The sequence below is a fragment of the Portunus trituberculatus genome, chromosome 10 (assembly GCF_017591435.1).
Source record: "Portunus trituberculatus isolate SZX2019 chromosome 10, ASM1759143v1, whole genome shotgun sequence".
In the NCBI taxonomy this organism is placed as follows: domain Eukaryota; kingdom Metazoa; phylum Arthropoda; class Malacostraca; order Decapoda; family Portunidae; genus Portunus; species Portunus trituberculatus.
The window spans coordinates 4,931,583-4,949,082 of record NC_059264.1 but is presented as its reverse complement, the minus strand read 5'-3'; the positions used below and the strand labels follow the sequence as shown (position 1 = coordinate 4,949,082).

Genomic DNA, 17,500 nt, shown 5'->3' with positions numbered 1-17,500 from the left:
TTAGGGCATTAATACGTTTGGATCTCTTCAGTAATAGTGTTAGATCCCCCTTCAGAATAGCAAGACATGGTACTGGATCCTTTTCACTGATAAACTGTAGTACTGGATTAATCTCTGGGTAACACTATCTTCCCTGTGCAATAATATGTTGCCAGATCCTCTTCAAAAATAGTGTTAGATGCCCCTTCAGTATAGCAACGTGCTGTATTAGATCTTATTCAGTAATGACAAGTAGTATTAGATTCATTTCTGGGCAACAAGACCCTCCTAGGCAGTAACAACGTATTAGGACCTTTTCAGAAGAGCTATGTGTGGTATTAGATCCTTTTCAGTGATAACATTCATCTCTGGGTAACAATATTCTCCTCCTGTTGTCAGATCCTCTTCGATAATAGTGTTGGATATCCCTTCAATAGAGTATAATGTTGTATTAAATCCTTTTCGGTGATAATGTGTAACATTAGATTGATTTCTGGGCAACAAGATCCTCCTTAGCCCAATAATATGTTTGGAACTCTTCATTAATAGTGTTGGATCTCCCTTCAGTAGAATATAATGTGGTATTAGATCCTATTCAGTGATAATATGTAGCATTGCATTCATCTCTGGATAACAATATTCTCCCCAGGGCAGTGATATGTGGTCAGATCCTCTTCAACGATAACATGTAGTATTAGACCTTCATTAATAGCATGCAGTATTAGATTCTCCACTGGGAAGCCAGATCCTCCCGGGGGCTGTAACGTGAAGCCGCAGATCCTTTACTTGGGAGCAGAATGTAAAAATGAATTGCTTTCCGTGGCAGCACAGCAAGGTGGAATAGTATCAGATTCCCCTCAGTAACAGCACAGAGCATTGGATATTCTTGAGGGCAGAAACATTCAGCATCTGACTCCTCTCCTTTCCTTGCCTTAAATTTACATCGAACTCGCAAAAAAGAATAAAAAAAATGAAAATAAAACGTGTACACAGATTCACCAGCATCAGAAACAAGACACAGAGAAAACACTGCAAATTCAGTCAGGTCCATTTTACAAGTCCTGTTACATCGAACTCTTAACCGCTTCAATACTGGGACGCATTTGTACTTTGATTTTTGTGTACGATTAGACGATTTTATTTGCATTAGGAAGTGTCTGTGGAGGTCAAAATATTAATAGCCAGAGACTTTACTATTCTAATCCCAACATATGTTTCTGAAGCTCTAAAATCACCAAATAGTAACCAGAATGAATATGAAAATGCATCTTGGTACTGAAGAAATCAAGAAAAAAAAAATTTGTAAACAAACTCAAATGAATCGAAAACAAGACAGTTTGAAACCCTGTGGCAGTGAGACGCACTAGAGACACACCTCGGGTAACAATATAACAAGGTGTAGCATTAAATCCCCAGGGAGACATGAGGCAAAAACCATACCCAGGGGACACCAGACACGGCAGAGGAGGTGTACGTAGTGGCGACGCTGGGAGAGAGAATATAGTGGCGCGATGATAGAGAGAGTAAAGAGAAAGGTTTGGTAGGTGGTGTGTGGGTCATTGGCAGCCGAGAATGTGCAAATATTAGTTGTGAGAGAGGTGCAGGTGTTTAGAAGCAAGTCACTGTGAACTTCAACACTACTTTATTTCTGGATTCATTTTTGCCTTTTTCTAGGTGTGATTAGACGATTGTATTGACATTAGGAAGGGTCTATGGAGGTCACAAGATTAATGGCCTGAGAATTCACTTTTTCAATACCTGCATAAGTTTCTAAAGCTGCATAAAATCAACAAATAGTAACTGGAATGAATATGAAGACGTGTTGTGGTACTGAAAGGGTTAAAAAATAGATACCTTGATTTAATTTAGAGTTAAGAGTATTTTTAGAACCGGTGAATGTAATAGTGACACGAAAATACACTGGACTATAATTACTGTGCTCTATTTTGTACCTCATAGAGAGAAATACAATGTTGGTGGTGATAGAGTGAATGTTGTTTCTCCATAGGTGTAATAGACTGGTGTGTGTGTGTGTGTGTGTGTGTGTGTGTGTGTATGTGTGTGTGTGTGTGGGAGGCAAGGCACGTGTCACACTAATACGCTGCTCTATATTACAAACTATTTGCTGGGGTCAATATTGTGTGCTGAATGTTGGGTGTATAGGAAGGAAGACACAAGGAGCAATTGCGCTACAATGACTCTATGATATATTGCTCTCTGTTTGCACTCAATACAGGAAGATTCACGTGTTTTGTTGGGGTGAAAATTGCTTCCTTTCTTTGGTCGGTGTTGAAAAGGCAAGAGGTATGAATAATACTACCACACACACACACACACACACACACACACACACACACACACACACACACACACACTCGCTAGGTTACACTCCACACAAGAAAATACACTGGTTTTGTTTGGAGAAAAAATCATGTTCTTTGGGTGTAATACTTCGTTACATGCTACACTTTGCCACACTCCTGAATTCTGTGCTGAGAACAGCATTTTTTTTCTGGTGAAGGAGGATGTTGTGTTGTTTGAGGAGGCATTCAGGAGGCAACACACGTAGACCACCACGATATACTCTGCGAACTTCTTTATATTGTGTAGGGGTAAAAATATACATCTATTTTTTTTTTACTACAGTGAAAGTTATAATCTCTTCCCTGTTGTTGAGGAGCAAGGGACGTAAGGCACTGTATTATACACCACGATCCTACACTGCTGTTTTATACCAGGAAAAAATACACCGATCTTTAAAGGACTGGGGATGATAAAGGTTGGAGGAGTTGGAATATTCATGGCTGTTGCGCACACTATATAAAGAGTCACGCTTATGTTACGCTCCAAACATTATCGCAGTCATTTTAGTGAAGGCTACCAGTGAAGTGCGTGTAGTAATGTAGCGTGACTGTCTCTAGTGTGCATCGGCTATTAACCCCTTCAGTACGATGACGCGTTTCCATATTCACTCTGGTTACTATTTACTGATTTTATACACCTTCAGAAACTCATGTGGGGGATTGAAATAGTGAAGACTGTGACCATTCATCTCTTGACCTCCATATACCCTTACTAATGTCAATAAAATGGTCTAATCACACACAAATCTCAAGGTAAAAATGTGTCCCAGTATTTAAGGAGTGAATGTTCAGAAGGCAAGCCACGTATGTTATATGTTACACTACGTTATGTTGCTCTGTTTAACCCCTTCAGTATCAAGACGCGTTTTCACATTCATTCTACTTACTATTTGGTGATTTTAGACAACTTCAGAAACTTATGTAGGGGATTAGAACAGTAAAGACTCAGACCATCAATCTTCTGACCTTCATAGACCGTTCCTAATATAAATAAAATCGTCTAATCACACCCAAAACTCAAGGTAATAAAAAAAGCGTCCCAGTACTGGATAAACGAAAATACAATGTTTCTTAGGAGTAGAAATACTTAACGTTGCTTGCCTTTTATTTTGCTTATTTTGATCTATCTTATCTATTCTAATCGTTCTATTTATTCATTTTCATGCACGATATTGTATGATTGTAGTGAACAGAGAGAGTAAACTTAAAGTCGAAGGATTATAAATGCGTTATTTTACTTGACTGGTGAAAGGTGAGGAGTGAAGGCGCCAGTTCCACGCTCCACACAGTGTTGTTTGCTATATATATTGTGAATCTCATTTGGTTATGAAGGATCAGGTGAAAACGTACTCTCTTTTTTCAGTGTGTAGAGGTCTGGAGGCGAACATGTAAAGGGAAAACAGACTGCGCCATATTGCACGCTGTATGGTAGAAAATATTAATCGTTTTGCTTTGAAATGGTTGAGTGTAAACGTTTTTATTGAAAATGTTGCAGCCGCAGTGTTCCGGGGAAGTAATAAGCTGTGAAAAGCACTGCAGACAAAACAAAAATGGATAAATAGAACAAGAAACTAAGCAAACTATATAAATGAATGAATAATACAATATCAGACACGTGCCTTGGCAATCATAACACCATTTTCTTTTTGAGAAGTGATGTCAGTCTATAAGAAGCATCCATGACAAGGAAAAAAAACGAAACAAATTGAATAAAAAAAAACTAAGCAAATGATGTAAATAGATAAATCAGTACCAGACACGTGACTTGGCAAACACGATACCATTTTCTTGAGCCACCAGATACATTACAAAGATTGCCTTATGTACACAAAAAAAAAGAAAGAAAAAAAAAATACGTATTCATCTGAGGGATATTTTTGCAGCTTCCTTCACTTTGCAATCTCTTTCTCTTATTCTCCCGACTCCTTATACCAATACCTTTACTTTTCCTCTCTCTAGTTGACTCAGTATACTTTTCCCTTCCTTCACGTGTACGCTTATATATCAGCCTTATACCAATTCCTTTACTTTTCCTCCTCGCCACATTTCTCTCGGGCTGAATCAGTATACTTTTCTCTCCTTTACGTGTTTTTAGAAATGTTCGCTTCTATATCAGCCCTACAGGTGTTATCCGGGCAGGTGAACGCAGGTGTGCTAATATTATTTCTGGCGAGAGTGCAAAGGAGTGGAAACCTTTCAGAAAACACGACACTTCCTTCACATTTTTTATTTTGAAGTGGTTATTGTTTTTTTTTGTTTTCCTACGAGTACTTTTCTTTTACCAAGTGTGTCATTAGTGCGTTTCCGAGAGAGAGAGAGAGAGAGAGAGAGAGAGAGAGAGAGAGCGCTTCTATCTTTTCCTTGGTGATCGAAGTGCAATGCTACTTTTATTGATTCACTTTTGACTCTCTCTCTCTCTCTCTCTCTCTCTCTCTCTCTCTCTCTCTAATATCCATCCCTATCTCAGTGAATTAAGAACCTTTTTCAAGACAGCCAAAAATCACCTTTACGCTGCAGAACCATAAAGGCGAAAAAAAGATATTGGATTAACTTCACTCATTTACGTTCTTCTACAGGTACGAAAAATTCCTCCAGGTGAGGCCCCAAAAGTTCCCTTCACAAATTAAAGCTCGCAGGTACGCCAGGTAGACTCAATTAAAGGTACTCTCACGTGAAGGCATCAACAGGTATCGCTCTGGTAATTGGAGGTTAAAGTTCCATTAGTCTCGTGTTTTCCAGGTGTTATGGGTCTTGTTGTCATTTTTTGTCGTTTTTTGTGGATACTTGTGTGTGTGTGTGTGTGTGTGTGGGAGCTATATTTGTTTTGTCTGTCTGTTTTTTTCTTTCTCTTTCTCTTTCTCTCTTTCTCTGTCTCTTTGTCTCTGTCTGTCTCTGTTTTTGTCTCTGTCTCTGTCTTTCTGTCTCTGTCTTTCTCTGTCTGTCTCTGTCTGTCTCTCTGTCTCTCTCTCTCTCTCTCTCTCTCTCTCTCTCTCTCTCTCTCTCAATTATCTATTTTATCTATTTAACTTAATTCGACTTATTCTTATCTATTTCTTTTACTCATTCTATTAATCTTACTTATCTGCTTTTCCTATAACCTTCTTAAACTCCATCACTGTTATTCATGTTTGTTCTTATTCTTATTCACTCACTCATTCTATTCATTCACTTACTCATTAGGTTTTTTTCTTTCATTCTTTTGTACTGACTCATCTACATTTACCCTACTTGTTTATCTACTCTCTTACTCACCATTTGTCTCTCTACCATGCGTTAATATTCACCCAGTCACTATATTTTTGACGGAGGTCTTAAGATATTTCTCCCTGAATTTTAGTTAACTCTCTTGATATTTAACTGGGCCTTTTTTTTTTCATTTCCTGTTACCCTTCGCCAGTCGTCTCTCCTGCATGAATAAAAGAGATATATATTAATTCACTACTTAACGATTCTTTCTCACACTTATTCCTCTCGTCTCCCAAATCGTAGATACCGGAAAAACGTGAAGGGTACGTTGCCAAGACTCTATGCAGTGGTAAGTTTGGTGCCAATATTTATCTTCCTGAGTCTTATGCCCGTGCGGTGCTGGAGGCGTTGCAAGGGCTCCTCAATACACCAGCTGACGTTCAATGCACCGCCACGGCCACGCAATGAGGCTCGGTAATGAAAGGCTGGTGGCAGACACGCAATCATATGGGAAATTTAAATAGATGTGGGAATGAAAGTCTGAGGATTGGTGGATGTTTGTGTGTGTGTGTGTGTGTGTGTGTGTGTGTGTGTGTGTGTGTGTGTGTCAATGACCCTGCAATAAACCAGAAAAAAGAAGATAGAATTGAAACCTTGAGAATTGTTGTTATTACTTTGTCGTGTGTGTGTGTTTGTGTGTGTGTGTGTGTGTGTGTGTGTGTGTGTGTGTGTGTGTGTGTGTGTGTAAGTGTGTTTGCGTGTAATACGTCCACGCAAGAAAGCAAACTCGTGAAATGAACACCGCAACCTCCTCGTGTAAGCCTTACTTCCTGAATCTCCCAGCAGAGGGCAGAGATTCAATACAAGAACAGTTTGGATGCTCACCAACAGAGGGCAGTATTTACATTCTAGTTCCGCCAGTGACACGTAGATGGCAGCACTGTCATCACCTCTTATTCATGTCTTACTTTTGTTTCTTATTCAATTTGTTGTTTTTGCGACTTTTTTTTTCTAGTGCAGTAAAAAAAATATTGACCATTTTTTTTTTTTTTTTTTTTCTTTTAAGAGTTTTGTTAAGAATATGTTTTGTATTTTTCTCGATATAATATTGGGTAAGAGAGAGAGAGAGAGAGAGAGAGAGAGAGAGAGAGAGAGAGAGAGAGAGGGAAAATGTTCTCATATTCTTTCCTTGTTTTTCTCCTCTTCAATATATTCCTCGTATCAGATTTCTTTTTCTTTCTTATCTTTTCCTCTTTGCCTTTTATCCTTTTCTTTTTCTCCTTCCCTTCTAACCTTGCCTCTTCTTCCTTCCTTCCTTCCTTCATTCATTCATTCATTCATTCATTTATTTATTCATTTATTTATTCCCTCCTTCCTTCTCTCCTTCCTTCCTTATTTCCTTCCTTCATTTTTCTCTTATCTTACCGTCATACACTTCCTCCTCTTGCATTTCACACACACACACACACACACACACACACACACACACACACACACACACACACACACACACACACACACACACACACTAATTGGGATCTCTTGCAAATTTTATCTCCCGTAAGATTCTCTCTCTCTCTCTCTCTCTCTCTCTCTCTCTCTCTCTCTCTCTCTCTCTCTCTGGCAATATCATCCGTGTATCAGTGCGAGAGAGAGAGAGAGAGAGAGAGAGAGAGAGAGAGAGAGAGAGAGAGAGAGAGAGAGAGAGAGAGAGAGAGAGAGAGAGAGAGAGAGAGAGAGAGAGAGAGAGAGAGAGAGAGAGAGAAGAGAGAGAAGGAAGAAAAAATAAGGAATAGAAGAGAAACGAGAGGAGGAATAAAAGGAAAGAAGAAGAAGAAGAAGAAGAAGAAGAAGAAGAAGAAGAAGAAGAAGAAGAAGAAGAAGAAGAAGAAAATAAGGGAATAGAAAGAAATTGGGATAAGGAGAGATGAGAAGGATAGAGGTGATAGAGAGAGAGAGAGAGAGAGAGAGAGAGAGAGAGAGAGAGAGAGAGACTAAACCTTATTTTCACACTGGCTTCCCGTTTTCTCCCCAGATAATTTCGTTTTCTTTACTTGCTCGTATAAATTGAAGCAGTTAACCAGTTTCCCATTTTCTTTGTTACCTTCCTTCCGTTTTCTGTGATCACGACTTGCCATTTTAGAAGATGTTACTCCGTTTTTCTTTCCCGCGGGCGAGAGAGAGAGAGAGAGAGAGAGAGAGAGAGAGTGAGATAGATAGAGAGAGAATATTGAGGCAGTGCAAACGTTCAGCATATTGACATTGTTTTGTCGAGTCTCTCTCTCTCTCTCTCTCTCTCTCTCTCTCTCTCTCTCTCTCTCTCTCTCTCTCTCTGGTGTTTTTGCTTCTTCCATTCTCCTTTCCTGCTCTCACTCACGTACGCTTCTCTCTCTCTCTCTCTCTCTCTCTCTCTCTCTCTCTCTCTCTCTCTCTCTCTCTCTCTCTCTCTCTCTCTCTCTCTCTCTCTCTCTTCATCTCTCTCTAATTCCTTTTCCTTTAATTTTTCACAGTTTTCACCTTCTTCCTGTTCCTTCGTTATCTCTCTTCCCTCTTCTTTTCTTCTCTCTCCCTTTAATCTCTTTCCTTCTCTTCTCCTCTCTACTGTATTCTCTCTTTTCTCCTCATTTTCATCTCTTTTCCTTCATTTTTTTTCTTTTCTATTCACTTTTTTCTATCTACAATTTTCTTTCCCGCCTTTCTTTTGTTTCTCTTCAATGTCTTTTTTTTCATTTTTATCTATGTATCTTCTTTTTCCTTCTTCTTTCCTCCCGTTTCTCTTGTCTCTTTTTTTTTTTTTCGTATTTTTCTTTTTCTATCTTATTCCCTTCTTACGTGTTTTTTTTTTTCTTTTTATTCCTTTCCTCTTTTAATTCCTTTCCTTTTTATCTCTTTTTCCACTTTTCCCAAGCTTTTTCCTTTTCCTTTTCACCTTTTCCTCCTTTCCCTTTCCTTCCTTTCATTCCTTTCACTCCATTCGCATCTTTACTCATCTCATTTCCCATATTAATTAACCCTTTTCCCTCTGCCTATCTCCTCTGCCTTTTCCCGTATTTTCTATCTATTTTCCCCTCTCCTTTCCCCTCTCTCCTTCCCTCACGTCCAGTACGGCAGCTTTAACGCGACTTTGGCTATATAATTCTTGGATTCGTGGCAGTCTGTTTTTTTTCCCCCTCGTCTTTGCATCTTTAGCGGTATTTGGCTCACCTCTGCCTCTATTTGGGCGATGTGACTCTTGCTTTTGTCTTTTTCCCTCTCAATTTTTGTCTCTGATTTTTTGATAATCTGTTATTTTGTCTCGTTTTGCTTCGATGTCTCTTGTTTCTCTCATTGGTGTTGTCTTAGTGTGTGTGTGTGTGTGTGTGTGTTAGTGTGTGTGTTTTTATATGGAATTTAGTACTCTCTCTCTCTCTCTCTTTTCGCTCTTCCGTATCCACAATTCATTTTTCCCTCCTTTGGTTACGACTAAGTATGTTTTTCCTTGTGTGACTTTCCTATGAAGCTTATTTTCCTCTTCAATTCCTCTTATTTATTTTTCCTCTTCAATTCCTTTTACCTTTACTCATTTCAATATTTTTTTAAGCTTGTTTTTCTTATTAGTTTTGCAATTTAAGGTCCATGATTATATTTTCTCTCTCCTCTCTACTCTTTCGTCTTCTCTTCTCTCTTCTCCTTTCCTCTCATCTCTCTCTCTCTCCTCCTCATCCTCCTCTCGTATCTCTTCTATTCAATCTCTCCTTCCCTCTCCCAGACTGAGATCTATTTCCTTCATATCTCTAGGCTCAATTTCTCTCTCTCTCTCTCTCTCTCTCTCTCTCTCTCTCTCTCTCTCTCTCTCTCTCTCTCTCTCTCTCTTGATGCTTATGTATTTAGCTTTTCTTAGTCGCATATATCCTCACTTTAATATTTCTCCTCCTCCTTCTCCTCCTCCTCCTCCTCCTCCTCCTCCTCCTCCTCCTCCTCCTCCTCCTCCTCCTCCTCCTCCTCTTCCTCTTCCTTCTATTTCAACTCTCCTTTCTCTCCCTTTGTGCAATAATTCTATTTTGCTCTTCTCCTCTTTCTCTTCCCCTCTTGTTCTGATTCACTCCCATGCCCTCCATTCTGACTCTCTCTCTCTCTCTCTCTCTCTCTCTCTCTCTCTCTCTCTCTCTCTCTCTCTCTCTCTCATTGTTGTTATTGATGTTATTTTTAATGTCATCATTGTTAAAGTTATTTATATTATTACTTCTGTTGATAAAAATTAGTATATTGCTTTATTATTATTGTACTATTATTTTTCCATTATTATTATTATTATTATTATTATTATTATTATTATTGTTGTTGTTGTTGTTGTTATTTATCTATATTATTTTGTTTTCATTATATTTGCCAGGTTAACGTATTTATTATAGTGAAGGAAAAGGTACGAGTCATTTATTCGTCTTCTCGTATTGTCTGTTCATCAAAAATATCAAAAAGATAGACATAGAAAAAGATTTAAGCCTAATGAACACTGGCTTCGAAATACACTTGTTATATAGTTTGTTATTAATATGGAAGTGAAGGCCACCTCTCTCTCTCTCTCTCTCTCTCTCTCTCTCTCTCTCTCTCTCTCTCTCTCTCTCTCTCTCTCTCTCTCGTCTGAAACACACACTCTCACTTTCCGAGTATTGTAACGCATTTAATCCGCCTGCAACACACACACACACACACACACACACACACACACACACACACACACACACACACACACACACACACACACACACACACACACACACACACACACACACACACACACCTTGATAAATAATGGATTAGTCGGAGGAATTGTAAAATAATCGCCAGTGTTGTAATCATTAAGTAATTGAGTAATACTTAAAGCCTGCACGTGTGTGTGTGTGTGTGTGTGTGTGTGTGTGTGTGTGTGTGTGTGTGGATCACTCTCCGCCTGTTTGTCTTTGTGTTTTGTTTGTCTCTGCCTCTCTCTCTCTCTCTCTCTCTCTCTCTCTCTCTCTCTCTCTCTCTCTCTCTCTCTCTCTCTCTCTCTCTCCTCTCTCTCTCTCTCTCTTCCTCCACTACTTTCTCCCCATCCATATACCTTTCATCATTTCCTCCTCTACTTTCCTCATTTCCTTCACTTTCTTTTCATCATTCACCCACGAAAGTTCATTATTAAAAAACAAAAAGAAACATCACAATTTTCCTCCTTTTCCTTCACTTCTTTCCCTCCATCCATATACCTTTCATTATTTCCTTCTCCAGTTTCCTTTTCCATCTCATTTCCTTATTTCTTTCATTCTCCACAAACGTCCATTATATAAAAAAAAAAACATCACAATTTTCCTCCTTTTCCTTCACTTCTTTCCCTCTCATCCATATACCTTTCATCATTTCCTCCTCCACTTTCCTCTTCCACCTCATTTCCTTCTCTCTTTTCACGAGCTGGCTACTAAAACACATCATACAACACAGAACACGAGAGCTCTATACGACACAACAGAACCGTGGCCATCATACAAAAGGCTTCACATATTCTCTCTTTTACCCTTTCAGTTTTAATCCCCACTTGTATTATTCTTATTTGTTTCCCTGTTGGCGAAGCATTGTGGTAAATCTTAATTATCTGGGGATTTAAAAGGTATTGCGTTAATTAGTCGGGATTTTTTGGGCCAGGTAAAAAAAAAAAAAAAGTTGAAGGGAAAATATACACCTGTGATATTATTATTTATTTTTTTCTGGTAATTGTTTTCTTTTATTGTGTGTGTGTGTGTGTGTGTGTGTGTGTGTGTGTGTGTGTTCGTATATCTGTTATACTTTCAATATTTCTGTTACTTTATTTAGTTTTTTTTAATGTTTTTGTGTAAGTTTTGTATATTTTATAGCTGTATTCTTCCTTTCTCTCTCTCTCTCTCTCTCTCTCTCTCTCTCTCTCTCTCTCTCTCTCTCTCTCTCTCTCTCTCAGAAGGATTAGAAGGGAGAAAAAAAAAGAAAAGCAGAAAATCACATTAAAAGTAATAAAAAGGAGCAAGATATAAGAAAAAAGATAGAACCATTAACATAGGAGGAGGAGGAAGAGGAGGAGGAGGAGGAAGAGGAGGAGGAGGAAGAGGAAATAGGTTAGAGGAGGGAGGAAGGAAAGAAGACGTAAATAAAAGGAAGAAAAACACGATGCGCGAGGAGAAGGAAGAAGAGGATGAAGAATAGGAGTAGGAGGAGGAGGAGGAGGAGGAGGAATACAAAGGAATACAAAGGAAAGCCAAACAGCAACAGACCTGTTGGTCCTTTCGAGGCTGTTTGGTAACTACTTCTAACTGGCTACAGATAAGAGAGACAGGACAGTACAGGAGAAGGCTCCTCCCCACCCACCACTCCCTCCAGCTTTCGCTGGCATGGAAAATAGCTTGGAAAAGTACCATGCAGTATGGAAAAAAACTGACATGGAATTTTCACAGGAAAGGATGAAAGGAGATTCTATTATTCACCCTACGGTGAACTCTACATATCTATCTATAAGAAAGTTAATATAGTATCATGTTTAATTATTCAGACAAGAAGAGAGCTTGTTGGGGTTATTCTTTAAATATTTATCAATTTTGTTTTTGAATGATGCAATGGAAGTACTGTTTACTATTTCTGAAGGAAGCTTATTCCAAATGTTAACTATTCTATTAAAGAAAAAGTGCTTTGCCTCGTGGGTTTTAAAGCGTTTTGGTGTAATTTTAAATCCATTATTCCTTGTTATGGTGGAATGATCAATAGTAAAATATTTATTGACATCAAGGTTGTTGTATCCCTGAAAAATTTTGAAAACTTCGATTAGGTCTCCTCTTATCCTGCGCTTTGTTAAGCTGAATAAATTTAATGCTTCCAGTCGTTCCTCATACGGCTTGTTTCTCAATCTCGGAATCATCTTGGTCACTCTACGCTGGATCCTTTCCAGTTTTTCAATGTCTTTTCTGTAATATGGTGACCAGAACTGCACACAGTATTCAAGCTGAGGACGCACCAATGAGTTATATAAAGTAAGGATAACTTTTTCTGATTTAAATTCAAAGGTTCTTCCAATGAACCCAACTAATTTATTTGCATTCTTTACTGCTTCTGTGCAGTGTTTGCTCGGCTTGAGATCTTTAGACACCACAACACCAAGATCTTTTTCATTCTCAGCACTTTCCAGAGGTACATTACTCATTACGTATTTTGCTTGTACATTGTTACTTCCAATGTGTAGGACTTTACACTTTTCTATATTGAATTTCATTTGCCATTTTCTGCCCAGCGTGTCAGTTTATTTAAGTCACACTGTAGTTCTTGCCATTGTGACGTTGATGTAACTTTGCTCATTATTTTGGTGTCGTCCGCGAATTTGCTTATTTTACAAGTGATTCCTTCATCAATATCATTAATATAAACAATGAAAAGAACTGGTCCTAATACAGAGCCTTGAGGAACACCACTTTTCACATTGTGCCACTCTGATTCTTTTCCATTTATAACAACTCGTTGCTTTCTGTCAGAGAGCCAGTCTTCCAGCCATTTCAGGGTATTTCCAGCTATGCCGTGAGCTTTTACTTTGCTGATTAGCCTCTTGTGAGGGACAGTGTCGAAAGCTTTCTGGAAATCAAGATAAATAACATCCACTGCTTTTGTCTCGTCATACGAGTTAAAAACTTCATAAAAGAAGTCTAGTAGGTTTGTTAAGCAGGATCTCTTGTTTCTGAAACCATGTTGTGAATCCTTCATGATCTTATTTTCTTCTAAAAATTTGACAATCTTATCTCTGATTATCGTTTCCATCAGCTTGCACACTACTGAAGTAAGGCTGATTGGTCTGTAATTAGCTGGGAGTGATTTATTTCCTTTCTTGAAAATGGGCGTGACATTTGCTAGCTTCCACTCCTGGGGACTTTCCTGCTTGTAAAGTTTTATTGAATATAATCGTGAGTGGTTTCACGAGCTCATTTTTCGCTTCTTTGAGAAGCCTGGGTGATATCTTGTCTGGTCCAGGCGTTTTGTTTACGTTCATGCTGTTCATGACTGTGAGGATTTCATTTTCTGTAACTATGAAGTCAGGCAGTGTTTTGCCTTGTGCCTGAGGCTCTGGCATGGGCAGACTATTTTGGACATCTTCAGTCGTGAAGACTGTTGAGAAGAATCTATTTAGGACGTTTGCCATTTCAGCTTCGTTATCTATTTGGTTTCCGTTTTCTGTTATGAGTGGACCAATTGTTGAGGCTAAGACTCTTTTGGATTTTACATAACTGTGAAATTCCTTTGGGTTGGTTTTACAGGAGTTTGCGATCTGAGCTTCTACAGATTTTTTGCTGCTTTTTATCAACTTTTTTGCTTTTCTACGCAATCTGTCATGCTCTAATTTATCATTATTATGCTGTGTTAATTTGTATTTGTTGTATGCTTCTTTCTTTGCTAGAAGACAGCTTTTAATTTCATTATTCCACCATTTCGGTTTGGTGTTTAGTATTTTCCTTCTGTTTCTTAGTGGTATACACATCTTAGCTGTATCATTTATCTTTTCAGCAAACACCTCCCATGTCTTATCTACATCTGGTGTTTCCAGCAGTATATTCCAGTCAATGGATGCAAGCTGCATACGGAGTCTTGTGTAGTTTGCACGCCGATAGTCTGGCACTTTTTCTTTACTTTCATTCACTTTTCCTTTGTCAAAATTTATGGTGAATTTTAAGGTGCGATGATCGCTGGAACTGAATTCTGGTCCAATTTCCACATTTTCAATAGTATTCTCATCATTTGTTAGAACGATATCAAGGATATTGTTACCTCTTGTCGGATGCTTGATGTGTTGGTGGAGGGAGCTTTCAAGCATGCTATTATACAGCTATAATGGAATGCCAACAACATCTGGTGTTCCCAGGCGGTCACCCATCCAAGTACTAACCGGACCCAACGTTGCTTAACTTCGCTGATCGGACGAGAAGCGGTGTGTTCAACGTGGTGTGGTCGTTGGCGAAGGAGGAGGAGGAGGAAGAGGAGGAGGAGGAAGAGAAGGAGAGGTGTAAGAGAGGAAAAAAACTTTAGGAGCCAGAGAAACAGGAAGATGAGGAGGAGGAGGAGGAGGAGGAGGAGGAGGAGGAGGAGGAGGAGGAGACGATTACGAAGAAAAGTAGAGGAGGAGGAAGAAGAGGAAGAAAATAAGAGGAGAAAGAGGAAGGCTGGCGTAAGAAAAAAATTACAAAAAAAAGACATTTCTATGAAGAGATAGATAGATAGATAGATAGAGAGAGAGAGAGAGAGAGAGAGAGAGAGAGAGAGAGAGAGAGAGAGAGAGAGAGAGAAGACACGAAAAAGGAAGAAGTGGAAAATGAGGAAGAAGAGAAAAAAGAGGAGGAAGAGGAGGAGGAGGAGGAGGAGGAGGAGGAGGAGGAGGAGGAGTGTAAGGAAGAAGAAAACGCTATTCAACTAAAACAATTTACCACCACCACCACCACCACCACCACCACCACCACCACCACCACCACCACACTCCACTCACAAGACAGTATGGAAAATTGCTTGCTAGTGCTTGCCAGAGTCCAGCCCCCACCCCCATACCTACCCCATTACTCCCCATTCAACCCACGCCTCTCTACTGGAAGGGGAAGGACGTGGGGGGGAGGGAGATTTGTGGAGGGGAGGAGTGAGAAAGTGGCTGGTACTGATAAGGAAGGTGGAGGGAGGGAAGTGTGTGTGTGTGTGTCTGGGTGTCTGGGTGGCAGTGTTTGAAGAATTGTGGGTAATGGTGGTGGTGGTGGTGGGTGGTGGTGGTGGTGGTGGTGGTGGTGATGTGATCTTTTATTCATTTTATTCATTTTCTTGCTCTACTTTTTTTTTCATCTTGTACGTAACTTGATATTCATTGGGGTTCTTTTTCTTTTTTTCTTTTTTTTCTTTTTTTATCTTTTTTTTCGAGTGGGGAAGAAAATAGGCAGGATTGAGTGTCCTGGGTCCGTGTGTGTGTGTGTGTGTGTGTGTGTGTGTGTGTGTGTGTGTGTGTGTGTGTGTGTGTTTCTCCTCGAACTGCGACCGCCCATCCATTCTTCTTATTTTTCCCTTTTTTATTTATTTGTTTATTTTTTACCTCCATTGGGTGAGGTTTTGTGGTGGTGGTGGTGGTGGTGGTGTGTGTGTGTGTGTGTGTGTGTGTGTGTGTGTGTGTGTGTGTGTGTGTGTGTGTGTGTGTGTGAATAAGTACACAACTGAGAGAGAGAGAGAGAGAGAGAGAGAGAGAGAGAGAGAGAGAACTAACTTACGCTCAGTTCTAGAATCATTATTTCTCTGCTTCCCATTTTCCTTATCTTTTATCTATCATTCCTTTCTTCCTTCCATTCTTCCTTCCTTCCTTCTTTTCTTTCTTCCCTCCTTATTTCCTTAAAACCTTCCTTCCTTCCTTTTCTTCTTTCTTTCTTTCTTCCTTCCTTCCTTCCTTCCTTTCCATCCTTCCTTCCTTCCTTCCTTCCTTCCTTCCTTCCTTTTCTTTTATCTTCTTCCCTCTCACCCTTCCGCTCTCCTTCTCGACCCTTTATCTCTCTCTTTCCAGCCATTCATCACACACTAAGTCTACGAACACACCAAAATACATAACACAGAATAACACATGATACAAAGGAAGATGATACTTAACTGGATACATACGTGACATAGAACAGCAAAACATAACACTGGACATCTGCAAAATCTGACCTAAAGAACACACAAACACACGCACACACGCATACTTTCCCCCTATCACTTTGCTGTTTTATTCCTTAATCACCTTTATCCTATCTCTCTCTCTCTCTCTCTTTCTCCGTCTTCATCCCCCTTCTTCCTCTTTCGCTAACCACCTTTATCTGATCTTCATAATCCATCCCATCACTTCCAGGACAGGTATCTCCACGTACAAGTATTTTGGGACACACCTGGGGACTTTGGCTCGGTTTGGCTTGGGGGGTTGGTAGGAAATTTAAAGGTAAGCCCATAACCACGTAAACCTCGGCTCTTCTTACTCAGCAGGGCACTTTTGGGGGGTCTTTTGTGGACGTGTTGGAGCGCTAACGACCTGTGGGATATTGTTATTGTTGTTGTGTGTTTGTGTTGGGTTGTGTGTTGTATATCTTGTGGTGGGAGGTACCTGGTGGGGGGGGGATGGTGTGATGTGTGTGTTTCTTGTTGTTGTTTTTGTTGTTGTTGTTAATGTTTTGTGTGTGTTTCTGTTTTTCTTTTCTTTTTAATCTCTCCTGTTTTTGTTTGTTTTTATTTTTTTCTATTTTCGGTTTTTATCTTAGTCTCCTTCATCTCTCTCTCTCTCTCTCTCTCTCTCTCTCTCTCTCTCTCTCTCTCTCTCTCTCTCTCTCTCTCTCTCTCTCTCTCTCTGTCTCTCTTTTTTTGTGTGTGTGTTCGTCGTTTTTTTATTCTTCGTTTCTCCTTTTTTTTTTTATTTCTCAAGTTTTAGTTTTTTTTTCTTTCTATCGTCGTTTTTCACCTTATTCTTCGTAATTATCTATTTTTTCTATTTTTTTATTTCTCAGGTGTCCCTTTCTCTTCTTCTTCTTCTTCTTCTTCTTCTTCTTCTTCTTCTTCTTCTTCTTCTTCTTCTTCTTCTTCTTCTTCTTCTTCTTCTTCTTCTTCTTCTTCTTCTTCTTCTTCCTCCTTCATCTCCTCCTTCTTCCTCGTCTTGTGTGTCTTCTAATCATCCTTCAAGTTCTTCTCCTATTCTTCACATCTTTCCTCCATCATTCGAGTTCTCTTCTTTACAATTTTTTTTCCTTTCTTTTCCTTTCGACTTCTCCCTGATTTGAGGTTCTCTTTTACTTTTCTTTTCCTTTTCTTTTTCTTCTTTTCTTGGCTTACATCTTTGTTATCTTCCTCCTCCTCCTCCTCCTCCTCCTCCTCCTCCTTCTGGGCCTTATCACCAGTATTATTTATCTGTCTTCCTTTCACTTTCTGTAATTCAAAGACCAGAGGAAGACTTGAAGACATGAAACCGAGACGAC

The 17,500-nt window shown here is 39.3% G+C and overlaps 1 non-coding gene and 1 pseudogene across 1 annotated transcript; one reads left to right on the top strand and one right to left on the bottom strand.

Moving 5' to 3' along the window:
* The window catches only part of LOC123501848, a 363,959-nt pseudogene that overhangs the window by 134,275 nt on the left and 212,184 nt on the right, over positions 1–17,500 (top strand).
* Positions 14,379–14,497, bottom strand: LOC123502217. Its single transcript, XR_006673818.1, has one exon. It is a non-coding gene; the product is annotated as a 5S ribosomal RNA (ribosomal RNA).